A 7,500-nucleotide genomic window follows, 5' to 3' on the forward strand; every position below is an offset into this window, starting at 1 on the left:
CGGTTACTTGATAAACTATAAAATAGTTGTATAGAATTTAGTTTAATTTTATGGATTCAATTATATATGAATATATATTTTTTTTAATTAAAAATTCTGTGATGCTATTTTTGCATACCAACAAAAATAGGATCAACGTTTCAAGTCATCAATAAAAATTAATAATATCGGTTACTTGGTAAATTATAAATTAGTTATATAGAATTTAGTTTAATTTTATGCATTCAATTATATATGAATATAATTTTTTTCAATTAAAAATTCTGTGATGCTATTTTTGCATACCAACAAAAATAGCATCAACGTTCCAAGACATCATTGAAAATTAATAATATCGGTTACTTGATAAACTATAAAATAGTTGTATAGAATTTAGTTTAATTTTATGCATTCAATTATATATGAATATATATTTTTTTTAATTAAAAATTCTGTGATGCTATTTTTGCATACCAACAAAAATAGCATCAACGTTCCAAGACATCATTGAAAATTAATAATATCGGTTACTTGATAAATTATAAATTAGTTACATAGAATTTATTTTTATTTTAGGCATTCAATTATATATGAATATATATTTTTTTCAATGAAAAATTCTGTGATGCTATTTTTGCATACCAACAAAAATAGCATCAACGTTCCAAGACATCATTGAAAATTAATAATATCGGTTACTTGATAAAATATAAATTAGTTGCATAGAATTTATTTTTATTTTAGGCATTCAATTATATATGAATATATATTTTTTTCAATGAAAAATTCTGTGATGCTATTATTGCATACCAACAAAAATAGGATCAACGTTCCAAGACATCATTGAAAATTAATAATATCGGTTACTTGATAAAATATAAATTAGTTGTATAGAATTTAGTTTCATTTTATGCATTCAATTATATATGAATATATATTTTTTTTAATTAAAAATTCTGTGATGCTATTTTTGCATACCAACAAAAATAGGATCAACGTTCCAAGACACCACTGAAAATTAATAATATCGGTTACTTGATAAAATATAAATTAGTTGTATAGAATTTAGTTTAATTTTATGCATTCAATTATATCTGAATATATATTTTTTTCAATTAAAAATTCTGTGATGCTATTTTTGCATACCAACAAAAATAGCATCAACGTTTCAAGACATCATTGAAAATTAATAATATCGGTTACTTGATAAAATATAAATTAGTTGTATAGAATTTAGTTTAATTTTATGCATTCAATTATATCTGAATATATATTTTTTTCAATTAAAAATTCTGTGATGCTATTTTTGCATACCAACAAAAATAGCATCAACTTTTCAAGTCATCACTAAAAATTAATAATATCGGTTACCTGATAAATTATAAATTAGTTATATAGAATTTAGTTTAATTTTATGCATTCAATTATATATGAATATAATTTTTTTCAATTAAAAATTCTGTGATGCTATTTTTGCATACCAACAAAAATAGCATCAACGTTCCAAGACATCATTGAAAATTAATAATATCGGTTACTTGATAAACTATAAAATAGTTGTATAGAATTTAGTTTAATTTTATGGATTCAATTATATATGAATATATATTTTTTTTAATTAAAAATTCTGTGATGCTATTTTTGCATACCAACAAAAATAGGATCAACGTTTCAAGTCATCAATAAAAATTAATAATATCGGTTACTTGGTAAATTATAAATTAGTTATATAGAATTTAGTTTAATTTTATGCATTCAATTATATATGAATATAATTTTTTTCAATTAAAAATTCTGTGATGCTATTTTTGCATACCAACAAAAATAGCATCAACGTTCCAAGACATCATTGAAAATTAATAATATCGGTTACTTGATAAACTATAAAATAGTTGTATAGAATTTAGTTTAATTTTATGCATTCAATTATATATGAATATATATTTTTTTTAATTAAAAATTCTGTGATGCTATTTTTGCATACCAACAAAAATAGCATCAACGTTCCAAGACATCATTGAAAATTAATAATATCGGTTACTTGATAAACTATAAAATAGTTGTATAGAATTTAGTTTAATTTTATGCATTCAATTATATATGAATATAATTTTTTTCAATTAAAAATTCTGTGATGCTATTTTTGCATACCAACAAAAATAGCATCAACGTTCCAAGACATCATTGAAAATTAATAATATCGGTTACTTGATAAACTATAAAATAGTTGTATAGAATTTAGTTTAATTTTATGCATTCAATTATATATGAAGATATATTTTTTTTAATTAAAAATTCTGTGATGCTATTTTTGCATACCAACAAAAATAGCATCAACGTTCCAAGACATCATTGAAAATTAATAATATCGGTTACTTGATAAACTATAAAATAGTTGTATAGAATTTAGTTTAATTTTATGCATTCAATTATATATGAATATATATTTTTTTTAATTAAAAATTCTGTGATGCTATTTTTGCATACCAACAAAAATAAGATCAACGTTTCAAGTCATCAATAAAAATTAATAATATCGGTTACTTGGTAAATTACAAATTAGTTATATAGAATTTAGTTTAATTTTATGCATTCAATTATATATGAATATATATTTTTTTCAATTAAAAATTCTGTGATGCTATTTTTGCATACCAACAAAAATAGCATCAACTTTTCAAGTCATCACTAAAAATTAATAATATCGGTTACCTGATAAATTATAAATTAGTTATATAGAATTTAGTTTAATTTTATGCATTCAATTATATATGAATATAATTTTTTTCAATTAAAAATTCTGTGATGCTATTTTTGCATACCAACAAAAATAGAATCAAGCAAAAATATCACTTATTTTTCCAATTTTCGACTTGTAGAACGATCAAGTATACTATTCTTTGGATTCTAAGATTTTTTTCAAGTGATTATTTTCAAAGTTGGGAAAAATGAAAAATTATTCTAAGTCCCCATTCGTAGTTCTTTTTGATTCGTATTGCTTCGGCGCAAAGTAGGTAGGGACACTTATGGATTTCTCAATTTTTGGATAGGGACAGCCGGATAGCCGTCATTCAGCATAAAAGCTATTGTTATATGCATAGTTTGATGTGAGGAATGGGAATTGATTGAAATTTTCACCCGCCACTTGCCGGCTGGCCTGATTTTAAGGTTTGAGAATCTTGACAACGATTTTGCATACCGACAAAAATAGCATCAAGCAAAAATATCACTTATTTTTCCAATTTTCGACTTGTAGAACGATCAAGTATACTATTCTTTGGATTCTAAGATTTTTTTCAAGTGATTATTTTCAAAGTTGGGAAAAATGAAAAATTATTCTAAGTCCCCATTCGTAGTTCTTTTTGATTCGTATTGCTTCGGCGCAAAGTAGGTAGGGACACTTATGGCTTTCTCAATTTTTGGATAGGGACAGCCGGATAGCCGTCATTCAGCATAAAAGCTATTGTTATATGCATAGTTTGATGTGAGGAATGGGAATTGATTGAAATTTTCACCCGCCAATTGCCGGCTGGCCTGATTTTAAGGTTTGAGAATCTTGACAACGATTTTGCATACCGACAAAAATAGCATCAAGCAAAAATATCACTTATTTTTCCAATTTTCGACTTGTAGAACGATCAAGTATACTATTCTTTGGATTCTAAGATTTTTTTCAAGTGATTATTTTCAAAGTTGGGAAAAATGAAAAATTATTCTAAGTCCCCATTCGTAGTTCTTTTTGATTCGTATTGCTTCGGCGCAAAGTAGGTAGGGACACTTATGGATTTCTCAATTTTTGGATAGGGACAGCCGGATAGCCGTCATTCAGCATAAAAGCTATTGTTATATGCATAGTTTGATGTGAGGAATGGGAATTGATTGAAATTTTCACCCGCCAATTGCCGGCTGGCCTGATTTTAAGGTTTGAGAATCTTGACAACGATTTTGCATACCGACAAAAATAGCATCAAGCAAAAATATCACTTATTTTTCCAATTTTCGACTTGTAGAACGATCAAGTGTACTATTCTTTGGATTCTAAGATTTTTTTCAAGTGATTATTTTCAAAGTTGGGAAAAATGAAAAATTATTCTAAGTCCCCATTCGTAGTTCTTTTTGATTCGTATTGCTTCGGCGCAAAGTAGGTAGGGACACTTATGGCTTTCTCAATTTTTGGATAGGGACAGCCGGATAGCCGTCATTCAGCATAAAAGCTATTGTTATATGCATAGTTTGATGTGAGGAATGGGAATTGATTGAAATTTTCACCCGCCAATTGCCGGCTGGCCTGATTTTAAGGTTTGAGAATCTTGACAACGATTTTGCATACCGACAAAAATAGCATCAAGCGAAAATATCACTTATTTTTCCAATTTTCGACTTGTAGAACGATCAAGTATACTATTCTTTGGATTCTAAGATTTTTTTCAAGTGGTTATTTTCAAAGTTGGGAAAAATGAAAAATTATTCTAAGTCCCCATTCGTAGTTCTTTTTGATTCGTATTGCTTCGGCGCAAAGTAGGTAGGGACACTTATGGATTTCTCAATTTTTGGATAGGGACAGCCGGATAGCCGTCATTCAGCATAAAAGCTATTGTTATATGCATAGTTTGATGTGAGGAATGGGAATTGATTGAAATTTTCACCCGCCAATTGCCGGCTGGCCTGATTTTAAGGTTTGAGAATCTTGACAACGATTTTGCATACCGACAAAAATAGCATCAAGCAAAAATATCACTTATTTTTCCAATTTTCGACTTGTAGAACGATCAAGTGTACTATTCTTTGGATTCTAAGATTTTTTTCAAGTGATTATTTTCAAAGTTGGGAAAAATGAAAAATTATTCTAAGTCCCCATTCGTAGTTCTTTTTGATTCGTATTGCTTCGGCGCAAAGTAGGTAGGGACACTTATGGATTTCTCAATTTTTGGATAGGGACAGCCGGATAGCCGTCATTCAGCATAAAAGCTATTGTTATATGCATAGTTTGATGTGAGGAATGGGAATTGATTGAAATTTTCACCCGCCAATTGCCGGCTGGCCTGATTTTAAGGTTTGAGAATCTTGACAACGATTTTGCATACCGACAAAAATAGCATCAAGCGAAAATATCACTTATTTTTCCAATTTTCGACTTGTAGAACGATCAAGTATACTATTCTTTGGATTCTAAGATTTTTTTCAAGTGATTATTTTCAAAGTTGGGAAAAATGAAAAATTATTCTAAGTCCCCATTCGTAGTTCTTTTTGATTCGTATTGCTTAGTACTTGGCTAACGATAAATCGACTGAAACTACGAAAACTCAATGATTTTTCTATACTTCGACTTGTAGAAGGAAGAAGTATACTATTTTTCCCATTTTAAGATATTTTCAATGTGATTATTTTAAACGTTGGGAAAAATGAAAAATTATTCTAAGTCCCCATTCGTAGTTCTTTTTGATTCGTATTGCTTCGGCGCAAAGTAGGTAGGGACACTTATGGCTTTCTCAATTTTTGGATAGGGACAGCCGGATAGCCGTCATTCAGCATAAAAGCTATTGTTATATGCATAGTTTGATGTGAGGAATGGGAATTGATTGAAATTTTCACCCGCCAATTGCCGGCTGGCCTGATTTTAAGGTTTGAGAATCTTGACAACGATTTTGCATACCGACAAAAATAGCATCAAGCGAAAATATCACTTATTTTTCCAATTTTCGACTTGTAGAACGATCAAGTATACTATTCTTTGGATTCTAAGATTTTTTTCAAGTGATTATTTTCAAAGTTGGGAAAAATGAAAAATTATTCTAAGTCCCCATTCGTAGTTCTTTTTGATTCGTATTGCTTCGGCGCAAAGTAGGTAGGGACACTTATGGATTTCTCAATTTTTGGATAGGGACAGCCGGATAGCCGTCATTCAGCATAAAAGCTATTGTTATATGCATAGTTTGATGTGAGGAATGGGAATTGATTGAAATTTTCACCCGCCAATTGCCGGCTGGCCTGATTTTAAGGTTTGAGAATCTTGACAACGATTTTGCATACCGACAAAAATAGCATCAAGCAAAAATATCACTTATTTTTCCAATTTTCGACTTGTAGAACGATCAAGTGTACTATTCTTTGGATTCTAAGATTTTTTTCAAGTGATTATTTTCAAAGTTGGGAAAAATGAAAAATTATTCTAAGTCCCCATTCGTAGTTCTTTTTGATTCGTATTGCTTCGGCGCAAAGTAGGTAGGGACACTTATGGCTTTCTCAATTTTTGGATAGGGACAGCCGGATAGCCGTCATTCAGCATAAAAGCTATTGTTATATGCATAGTTTGATGTGAGGAATGGGAATTGATTGAAATTTTCACCCGCCAATTGCCGGCTGGCCTGATTTTAAGGTTTGAGAATCTTGACAACGATTTTGCATACCGACAAAAATAGCATCAAGCAAAAATATCACTTATTTTTCCAATTTTCGACTTGTAGAACGATCAAGTGTACTATTCTTTGGATTCTAAGATTTTTTTCAAGTGATTATTTTCAAAGTTGGGAAAAATGAAAAATTATTCTAAGTCCCCATTCGTAGTTCTTTTTGATTCGTATTGCTTCGGCGCAAAGTAGGTAGGGACACTTATGGATTTCTCAATTTTTGGATAGGGACAGCCGGATAGCCGTCATTCAGCATAAAAGCTATTGTTATATGCATAGTTTGATGTGAGGAATGGGAATTGATTGAAATTTTCACCCGCCAATTGCCGGCTGGCCTGATTTTAAGGTTTGAGAATCTTGACAACGATTTTGCATACCGACAAAAATAGCATCAAGCAAAAATATCACTTATTTTTCCAATTTTCGACTTGTAGAACGATCAAGTGTACTATTCTTTGGATTCTAAGATTTTTTTCAAGTGATTATTTTCAAAGTTGGGAAAAATGAAAAATTATTCTAAGTCCCCATTCGTAGTTCTTTTTGATTCGTATTGCTTCGGCGCAAAGTAGGTAGGGACACTTATGGATTTCTCAATTTTTGGATAGGGACAGCCGGATAGCCGTCATTCAGCATAAAAGCTATTGTTATATGCATAGTTTGATGTGAGGAATGGGAATTGATTGAAATTTTCACCCGCCAATTGCCGGCTGGCCTGATTTTAAGGTTTGAGAATCTTGACAACGATTTTGCATACCGACAAAAATAGCATCAAGCGAAAATATCACTTATTTTTCCAATTTTCGACTTGTAGAACGATCAAGTATACTATTCTTTGGATTCTAAGATTTTTTTCAAGTGATTATTTTCAAAGTTGGGAAAAATGAAAAATTATTCTAAGTCCCCATTCGTAGTTCTTTTTGATTCGTATTGCTTAGTACATGGCTAACGATAAATCGACTGAAACTACGAAAACTCAATGATTTTTCTATACTTCGACTTGTAGAAGGAAGAAGTATACTATTTTTCCCATTTTAAGATATTTTCAATGTGATTATTTTAAACGTTGGGAAAAATGAAAAATTATTCTAAGTCCCCATTCGTAGTTCTTTTTGAT

This window comes from Diachasmimorpha longicaudata, unplaced genomic scaffold, assembly GCF_034640455.1.
Source record: "Diachasmimorpha longicaudata isolate KC_UGA_2023 unplaced genomic scaffold, iyDiaLong2 ctg00000175.1, whole genome shotgun sequence".
Classification (NCBI taxonomy): Eukaryota; Metazoa; Arthropoda; class Insecta; order Hymenoptera; family Braconidae; genus Diachasmimorpha; species Diachasmimorpha longicaudata.